Genomic DNA, 9,961 nt, shown 5'->3' with positions numbered 1-9,961 from the left:
AAACCAAACCAAACCAAACCAAACCAAACCAAACCAAACCAAACCAAACCAAACCACTTTAGATGGAGGCCAGGCACAGTGACACATACCACCACTGCAGAACCTGAAGCAAAAGGATTTTTTCAGGTGTTCCAGGCTATTTAATGAGTGTTCCAGGCTAGCACTGGTTATTTAATGAGTGTTCCAGGCTAACATTGGCTACATAATGAGTAACGTATCTGCCAGGGCTATATAGTGAAACCCTGTCTCAAAAACCAAACCAAATCAATACAGTAGCTTAGCTTCTTTATTTACTATGCAAAGTGGCTGAAGGCTGGAGTGTGCTGAGAGCAAAGACCAAGATTCCATGCTGCTCAGGGAATGGAGCCTCCCTGCTTACATCATCCTGGGGCCTGATGTCATCCTGGGTTCTTGATGCATCAAAGACCCTAAGGCTCCCCTGTCTGCCCAGGTGTCCCCAAACCTGTGCTAGCTATCTCAGCACCTCTCAGAGGAGGGCCCCACTGGGCAGGACCCTCACTTCTGGCTCTGGCCAGTCTCATTTCAGTGCCAACTGTGTCTACAGCCCCAGAGCTGTGAGACTTTTTCTCTGGTATCTCTATGAAGCTGTCCCTGGGAACGGCACCCAGGCCTCTCCATGTGTCCCCTCCCTTCTTGAACTGAAACATCACCTTCTGGCCTGCTGATGCCTACTCACTTACTGCTCACTGTAACTGTGGTACAGACATACTCAGCACAAGTGTACCTGGGAAATGTGTACAGGTCTAGAAAATTCATAACAGAGAAAACACAACCTGGCCACTGAAGATCACCAGACAGATGTCTGAGTAGTCTCCTACCCTCCGTCCCTTCTACCCACCGTTCTGATGATGGGACCTGGAGCCTCTTACATGCTAGGTACGTTCTCTACCATGGATACACGTTCAGCCCAGTTTTTAACCTTAGGAGACAGGATTTAATGTCTAGGCAGACCTTGAACTTGCAATCCCCCTGTCTCAGCTTCCTGAATGCCTAGGATTATAGTTTGCACCACCAAGCCTGACTTGAACATTTTTCTATATTTATATGTGCATTGTTTTTTCATATCTGACTCCGACACTCTCCTTCTGCCTCCAGATTGTTCTTTTTCCCAGTGGCATGCCACCTTGGGCCTCTCTCTGACAGACCAGTCCTCATTGTGATGATATGACACCCCACCTCTGAACCTGGAAGCTCCCACAGCTGCTCAGGCAGGTTCTGGAGGTTTTCACGGGGTGGGGGAGGGGAAGCACCACTTTGGGTCTAATGGATCCTGTTAGCACAGATGGTTCTCTTCCCCAGAGGGGCTGTGATCCGGGCTTGAGTGGTGGCTGCCATCAGGGTCCCCTCCAAGTGAAGGGTAAACAGACATTCCCTGGAACTGTTCAATCAGGTGGTGTAAGAGCAGTGGCGGTCATTTGTCTAGCTGGTTGTCCCTGACTGGTTTGATCACAGACCTTTCACAACAGACTGGAAGCACTTCCTGCTCAGATGCCCCAGAACTCAGAACCAATTACAATGGAGGAGTTCGTGGTGCTGTACTTCCATATCCTTCAGGCTCTGGGGCTCTAAACAAGCCGTACACTCGGCAGAGCAGGCACCTAGCAGCAATCACCTATTTTCTGAAATCAGCTCCTGCATCCTAAGCTGGCTTCAAACTTGCTATACAGCCTTGAACCTTAAGATCCTCCTGCCTCTATCTCCCAAGTGCTGGGATTAGTGACATAGCTACCACACCCAGTTTATGGGGTGCTGGAAATTGAACTCAAGAGTTTCTACAAGCTAGATAAGTACTCTGCCAATTAAGTCACTTTCCAGCCCAGTCACCCCCATTCTGTAAAGGAAGAAACAAAGTCTGGAGAGGTGGGTGAGGTACTGACCTTCATAGGTGGCTGACACCACACCCCACATGTGGCTCAGGAGGCTCTGCCTCTTCCAGGGTGTCTCCTTAGGCTCCCACTGCACCCAGGCTGGATTGGAGGTCCTAGCTAGAGGATCCCTGGTCCCCAGCTTTCTGACTATACCCAATGCTCCCCCAGGAGTGATGAGCTATTGAGGGTTTTGTTGATTCTGGCTTATCCATCCCTCCCTCCAAACTCAGAAGCGCCGCAGTGGACGGCTGCTGGCGATGGTGGTGACTGTGATCAGTAAGATGGGGGAAAACAGTTCTCCTTTTATGGATGTAGACATAGGCAAAAAGAAGGGGACAGGGTTTGTTTAAAGGGCACCACAGTGTCAGAGTAAGTAAGTGTTCCTTCCATTGCACTGATCCTTTACCTAAAACCTTGAACTCTGGTTCTCAACCTGAAGTTCAAGCTTATCTCTCGCACAGGCTGGGATCTGCGTGGTCCAGCTCACTGTGAAGGCTCACAGCCTGGCCACCACCCTGGAGGAGCCAGCAGGAGTGGCCCATCTGTTGAGCACCTGCCACACATGCCCCTGAAGCCAGTGGCTGGGGCCATTATGGTATTACTCTGCAGGCAAGCAGGGAAAGATCCTGGCCTGAGACCAGCTATTTGCTGGTTGTCAGAGTGTGCTGGCCCAGTACGGAGAGAAACGCACCGTCAGGTTGGAGGAGAAAAGTCCTCAGGGGGAAGGGTAGTGTGGCTTGGCAAAGCACATATCTTTCCTGTCACCTGTCACTTCCCAGTGAGGCTGAGGGATGAGACCCTGGCCTGGGTCTCCTTTAAGTCCCCAATACTTCCAGGGATCAAGCCACTTGCCAGACATCTACAAGCTATGGGCTCAAGGCCAAGCTAGAAGCAGCTGCCATGAGAATCCCATACAGGTTCTCCTAGACCCGACTTATTTTTTGAATGAGACCCCAGTCATTCCTGAAAACCTGGACAAGGTCCCACTAGCTCCACAGCTAGGAGTAGGGCAGGCAGGTGTGTGGGAGAGGTGACTCAATGAAGCCCACCCACTCTGGCACTCCGGGTTTTGCCTACAGACAGAGAAGAGTGACGTGTCTGGATTCTGCAGGCAGATGGCAAGGTACGAAAGTGAGGCCCTATCTAACGCGGGGCCTGAGCTTCATATCCGCAGAACGAGGATGGTGGTCTCCAAAAGGTAGGAAGGAAGTTCCCCCCACCCACAAGTGTTCACACTGATTTCTGGGGACAAGAAGACATGAAACGTTAATTTTCTATTTTTTATCCTTTTCTAAAGTTTTAGCCACTGTCATCAAGTATCCATAGCAGAAAAACCAAGCACATGCTCTTTGTAAGTTAACTTTATTGAGATATAATCTACCTACAACATAATTGATCCACTTAAAAATGAGATTATAGACACGATGGCTCACACCTGTAATTCTAGGGGAGGCTGAGGCAGGAGGACTGCTGTGCGTCGAGGGCTAGCCTGGGCTGTAGTACTAAGTTTAGGGCTGGCCTGGAGTAGAGAGTAAGACATTGTCTCCAAAAAATCAAAACTGAAACAAAGGAAACACGGAAAGACAACCAGGTCCTGGTGTCTACCCTGGGACTTGCCCACACCCGCACCTATGGCTTCAGAGGCCGAGTGAGTTAAGGAGTCCGAACCCTTCACCTGCCTAGGGCACAAGCAGTACCAACAGGAGAACAGAATCAGGAAGCTGGGCCAGCCTGTCCCCCTCTCCTGCCTGTGTACCAGTCGGGTCCCTCCACTGTTCTGCAAACATGGAGTTGAGCCTAGAGCTGACAGGCCCAGCCCTGTCACACAGCTCTGGACTCTTGTGACAGCCACCTGAGTCCTGTAATTGGTGGCCCATGAATCACACAATGTACTTCTCACTGTTCCTGGAGCCCAGAGTCCAAGATAAGGCTGCAGACTAGGAGTGTGCAGGAGGGCTGACTTCCGGGTTCACGGAAGGGTGCCTGATGGTCTGTGTGTCCCCAGGGTAGGAGAGATGTGTCTCTTGGGACTTCTTTTGCAGGGACATGAACCCTCAGAAGTGTTCTGCTTTCCTGATCCAACCAGCCCCTTCCGTGCCATCACTGGCACGGAGGTTTCAACTAGCTGGCGGCTTCAACAAATGAACTTGGCAGTGACAGGAACAGCTAAACCACAGCCATCCCCGGGAAACGGGAGCGTGCCAAGGTGGCTGTACCTTGGCTCTGTTCAAGAGCCGATGTGGCTCTCAGGGTTTTGGACCAGAAGCCTTAGCTTCCTGGAGACAGTGTAGCAAGTTTCTAAGCCTCTCTGCACCTCAGCTTTTCTAACCGAAAAAGAGACTTAAAAATAGTACCTCCCTCACTAACCTGTAGGATTGCACCCTGCACATGGATGGAGGTGGTTAGGTAATCAGAACCATGGCCTCTGCCCTCTCTTTCTCCTTCTTTCCTGCTTTCCTGATCTTCTTAGTGCCGATCTACCTCAGGGGCTTCTCACTGGCTCTTCCCCCACACACAGTTCAACCCTACTTGGCCAAGTCATCCTCTCAGAGTCCCCAAGCCACCTGCCTAGAATGACTATTCCCGTTTTCTGTGGTCACATTACTCCACTCCCTCCTGTTTGCTTTTTCTTTCCTTTGTCACCTCCTGCCTTCCCCATCAGACAGACTGCAAACTCCTTCTGGTCTATTCTTTGGTGAAGGTGTTTGGTAAACATTGGGGACGTCCTGGGGTTGAGGCCTGGAGTAGTGAGTGCTGTCCAACAGACAGTAGCCCGGTGGTTGCCATCACTGTTATTGACCACGCTACCCCTCAAGACCTCCTTACTTGAAATCTATTCCCACCTACCACACCTCATGGTTCACTTACAGTAAGGAACCGTAATTACACCTTTAATTATATCCTTGAACCACATGAAACCTTTATTATTTGCTAAAAATTCTTTGCTATAAGCCCTTCTGCAGTGGTTTAAGCTCATGTGTAAGCACCTTGTAGTTGCCCAGGAGGCATCTAGAGAGAGAGCTCTCCTGGCCCTTCAGATGGAATGTGAGTGCCAAGTGCCTCCCCACCCCCACCCCTATCCGCACCAGACGAAAACTGCAGTATCAACTGGGGTCTTCTCGTGACTGTCAGAGAAGAGGGAAAACTCTCCAAGGTCTGATTCAGGGCTATTTGAAAACAGCAAAAGCTTCTAGTAGAGCCTCTTTGGGGGGACCTGGCCCCCCTCCCCGAGGGAGCACACTTATCTCTGGGGAAGGGAGGGCGGCACAATCTCTGCATGTCCAGAGTGCTCTGCTCCTCCTGCAGAAGGCTCCACTGCTGAGCTGTGCAGACTCAGTCACCACCAAGGCCACACCCACTTCTCAGATGGAGAAACTGAGGTGTAGACCAGCAAGCCAGAGATCACAGAGGGGGCAGGGTCTGTGTCTGCCACCCTGCCTCGGGGTCTTTCCTCCAGACCACGTGGACAGTGGTGGGGTGGTATCTTGCCACTTAGCCACCGCCTTTTTTCAATGTTCCAAAAGCCTCAGCATGCTTCTTCACTGTCAGGACACTCCACGATAGTAGTAACACACCCGTGTCTCTCTAGTGACCTCCTTTGGGGAAAGTCCCTGAAGGGGAGGCCTGGGAGCAAAGGGCAGGCAGATCCATCTTACAGACTTTTGCTTCTATGGCTGCCAGATTACCCTACAAAACGACACACCTCAGGCAACAGCTTGCAGCCTTGCCAGCACAGTCTTTAACCTTCTAGGTTTATATCTTGCTACTTTTACAAAGCAATGAAACTGTTTCATTTGTGACATGTTTTATATCCCCCTTACACCTTTTAAAATTGGTGACAGGGTCTCATATATCCCAGGCTATCCTTGATCTCAATTTGTAGCAGAGGCTAGCCTGGCTTTGGTGAATGAATTCCCCATCCTCCCTTCTCCACCTCCACGTGGAGGAATTACAGGCGTGACTCTCCAAGTTCAGTCTATTTGGTTTGGGGGGATGAAGCTCTGTTAAATGAGCTGCAGCCTAGCTTCTCAGCACCCCATTCTTGGGGTTAGGATTCCTGGCTGGTTTGTCAGTGGCCTTTTACCAGTCACACCCCCTTCTGGACAGGTGATTATCTCCCATAGAATAAGGGGGTCAGATGAAATAGACAGTTTCTAGACTGCCCGTAGAATAAGGGTGTGGGGTGAGATAGTTTCTAGAGACCCTTTCAGGTCAGAGAATCCACAGCTCCACAGTACATTTTTAAGGTTCAGGATGACTTTGTAACAATCAGAACCTGCCTTGCTCATGTACCATCCACTGTGGCCTCCCAGATCACAAACGCACACAATGACAGGGGACTCAGGTGGTACTTAGGCTTTCGAGCTGGCGCTGGGCTCTGGTAGCCACACTTATACTTAGTCTCCCTTTATGAGGGGATAATAACACCCATTTGCAGTGAAGCTCCAGGTTGGGGCCACAGGGCAAGGTCCCTGCCACTCTGTTTCGGCCCTGGCATCCCCCAGCACCCCACAATGCCCACCCAGCCCTCTGCCTGTACACTTAGATGACACAGGGCTCACCACCTGCGCTGGGGCTGGGGGAAGAAGGGTCTCCTCTTTTAGTCCTAAAAAAGTCCCTGGGTAAGGGGGGGGGAGGCAGGCAATCATGAGGTGCTGAACCTGTTCCTTAATTGGGGCAGATGTCAGGAAATGAGGCAGAAGTGTCCAGAGATGGGTCCAGGCCTTTCTCTCCCTCCACTTCCCTCAGGAGATGTCAGGAGGTGAGGGAGGTGTAGGGACACATTCCTATGCTGAGGCACAGGTGGTTATGAACAAGTCCCTGGACCATTCGCAGGAGAGCAGGCTCTGAGGCAGAAGGGCCACATGCTATCTAAGGGACACTAGCAGGATTGCAGCTGCAGTGGGAACAGATTCCCAGTTTCAGCTAGTGAGATTCTCCATCTGGAGAAGAATGCAACACAAGACCTTCATCAAGAGGCATCGTATAGAACTTCCCAGTCCTACCCCAGAGGTCTTCAAAGACCCTGGAGAGCTACGACACCCTTAGACACATGCTCAGTCCCCCAACCCCAGGAATCACTGCCCTCCTGGCAAGTGGACTGAGGTCCGAGTGCGGCAGTGCCAACCCTGTCCCATCAGGCTGGTACACAGAACTGGCCTCCTGCAGCTGGCCAGGGCTCGGACCAAGATGTCCTTCCCCAATGCCCGAATGCAGGTGGGTGTCTGCTCGGCTCGGGTCCAGGCAGGTCTGAAGCTGAGATCTGGCCACCGCCAGCGCGGGGCTCCTCCTCTAGCTCCAGGCGACGAGGCTGGTCTGGGTAGCAGACTGCTCGCCCTACCCGCGCGCCCAGGTCGCCTCGGCAGGGACGCGGGGATGCTTCCTCCTCCACCGTTTCCCAGGACTGGAAGCTGAGGCCCCCGCGGGTAACCCAGCCAGGACAGAAACAATCACGACTCGGGTCCACGGGGCACCTGGGCCACACCGGGGCCTGTCGGGACTGGCTGCCGCGCCCAGGGCGGGCCGCTCACCGCGGCAAGAGGCGCGGGCGGTGCGGACTGGCCCCTAACCTCTGGAGCCCGAACCTGGGGGTCGCTGCTCCTAGTCACCCACTGAGGGGGCGGCCGCACCACTATTCCGTTGGGGAAACTGAGGACCGGAGCGCGGCAGAGCTTTGTGTGAGGTCGTGCGGGGGTCTGGAGGATAGGTCTCCGCGACGCCGGGGGCAGCATCTTTCCCGCCACAGAACCGCAGCCCCGGCGCAGCGAGCGTCCCTCCCGGCCCAGTCCCGCCCTACCTTGTTGGCTGCAGCGCAGGTGGCGGCAGCGGCTCCGGCTCCCCCTCCGCGCTTCGCGCCGCCCGCCGAGTCCCCGCGCCCAGCGCCGCCGCCTCCCCGCGCAGCCCGGCAGGCGGGACCGGGCCGGGCGGGGCCGGGGCGGGGCGGGACGGAGAGGCTCCGCCTGTGCGCCGCCCGTCGCCCGCAGCTCCGATCCCGTCCCGCGTGCACACACTCTCGCCTCCTGCACGCTTTCGCCGCAGGTTTTGGATGGGACTTGGATCCTGAGCCTTAGTTTCCCCTTGCTGAGATGGAGACAGTCAGCGTGCCGGCCTCCCTGGTGGCTCTCGGTTGGATCCCGCAGCGAGCGCCCGGACCGCAGCTCCGCAGGCGGCGGGAGAACCGGAGAGCAGAGGGCGGCTGCGCATCCGGGAGGAGAGCCTTCCCACTGCTGCCAGTAGGGGGCGCTGAGTTCAAGCCTCTCCGGCTTTCAGCCCGTGCTCGCTGAATATGGAAGATAGGACGTCATATCTTTCATAATAACCACGCCACACCAACTTTCTTGGAAAGAGTTGTTCGTGCCTTGTAGTGATGTATTTGGTGGTGGTAGGGGGCTAGTACAGTACTTGGCACATGGTAGGTACTGTATATATTGTTGAGCGAGTACAAAATTTATTACATTTGATCTACCACCATCTTCAATCTAGCCATAATAATTCTCCCATTTCATAGATAAATTGAGACTTTAGCTGAGTTCTTGGCAGGCTGGCTCTATAACTAATTTAATGTGTATATGTATATATGCATCCGTGACGGTGGGATTGAACGTTAGGACCTTGCTTGTTCTTGCCAGGCAAGTATTCTACCATTGAGCTACACTGTGAGACCTCTCCTCTTTTTCTGAAACAAGAGTTCACTAAGTTGCTCAGGTTGGTTTTGAACTAGCCATCTTCCTGCCTCAGCCTCTTGGAGCTTGGATTATAGGACTAGAGCTGTGGGTTGCCCACGTATAAATTTCCTGCGTCCCCAGACTAGGCTGCTTGGAGCTGCATTGGCAGAAGCAAGCACACAGTGTACAACGGCAGCAGTTGGATGTTTGCACTCAAGGGTCTGTGTTAATTTAGAACATTTTTATCTTTTTTTTTTTTTTTTACGTGTGTCTATGTGTGTGCCTTTGTGTAGGGGTCAGAGGAAAACTTTCAGAAGTTGGTTCTTTCCTTCCATCTTATTTCTGCCATGCTGCATACTCCTGGCTGGCTGTCCCTGAGCCATCAGGCAATTCTGCCTCTCATCTCTTTTTACATGGTTCCTAGGGACAGAACTCAGGCTGTCTGGCTTCTGTGACAAGCACTATTATCCACTTGTTTTATTAATTTTTTTAGAGGGTCCCACATAGCCTAGGTTGGTCTTACACTGTCTATGAACTAAGAAGGAAGCCTGAGCTCATTTTCCTGTCAGCCTCCTAAGGGTTGGGGCCCTCATGCTGGGCCCACTAAGGTGTTTCTGACGTGGCTTTATCTGGGAGCAGGCTGATTCATCTGCATGTCCCAACTCAGTGAAGGCTGAGGCCAGGGTCTCTCTCAATAGTATTTCCCTGAGCTTCTGTCTTCATCGTCTCCTTCTGAAGGTCTATTTCAGAATCATTTTTAAAGAAACTCTTGTTCATGGGTGCCAGGCCAGTTGTCTACTGGGACAGGCTTGTTTGACAGGGATTTTCTGGAGATTGTAGGGATATGGACCCGTAAATCAGAGGGGGAGGCCTGGAGCCTGGCATGACTCTTCCGTATCTGGGGAGCGGCCTTCCCTGTTTCCTCTTACCTTCTCCTAATCCTGCCTCAGGTGTGGAAGGCAGCCCCTGACAAACCCTAAGTTACACATAAGGGGACACAACCTACCAGGGCCTGGTCAGACACTAGAGGGTGTGTTGGGGAGGGGGACACTACTGACTGACTTTCCATCTACTTGTCCTGTAGAATTTGGCCATGTGTGTGTGTGTGTGTGTGTGTGTGTGTTGTACTGGGAGAAGATAGCCTCTAGGGCAAGGGTCTATTTGGGAACCCTTGAAAAAAGTAGTCTGGAAGGGAGAGTGTCCCTCTCGATTGAGTCTTTTGGGTCCCTAGGCCCCGTCTCTTTGTTCTCTGTGACGAGGTCTGCTGGTCCAGGGGTGGGAGGGGTCGATCATGGAGTTCCATCTCTGTTCTGGGTAGGAAGGTGGGGCTGTGGGATCAGATCCTCCAGCCTCTGAAGCAGTGGCCCCTGGGGAAGGGGCAACAGCTGTGGGGCGAGCAAGGAACCT

At 52.8% G+C, this 9,961-nt stretch overlaps 1 protein-coding gene across 2 annotated transcripts in view; it reads right to left on the bottom strand.

Annotated features, from left to right (window-relative positions):
• Positions 1-7,726, bottom strand: part of Coro2a (coronin 2A) — a 53,653-nt gene extending 45,927 nt beyond the window's left edge. For both annotated transcript variants that reach the window (XM_028770266.1, XM_028770268.1), the window contains exon 1: positions 7,687-7,726. The gene's annotated coding sequence lies outside the window, so the exon portion shown is untranslated. The remainder of the gene's footprint in view (positions 1-7,686) is intronic.
• Between the last annotated feature and the right edge of the window lie 2,235 nt (positions 7,727-9,961).

Source organism: Grammomys surdaster, unplaced genomic scaffold, assembly GCF_004785775.1.
Source record: "Grammomys surdaster isolate TR1022 unplaced genomic scaffold, NIH_TR_1.0 199, whole genome shotgun sequence".
Classification (NCBI taxonomy): Eukaryota; Metazoa; Chordata; class Mammalia; order Rodentia; family Muridae; genus Grammomys; species Grammomys surdaster.
This window is presented reverse-complemented; position numbering and strand designations above follow the sequence as displayed.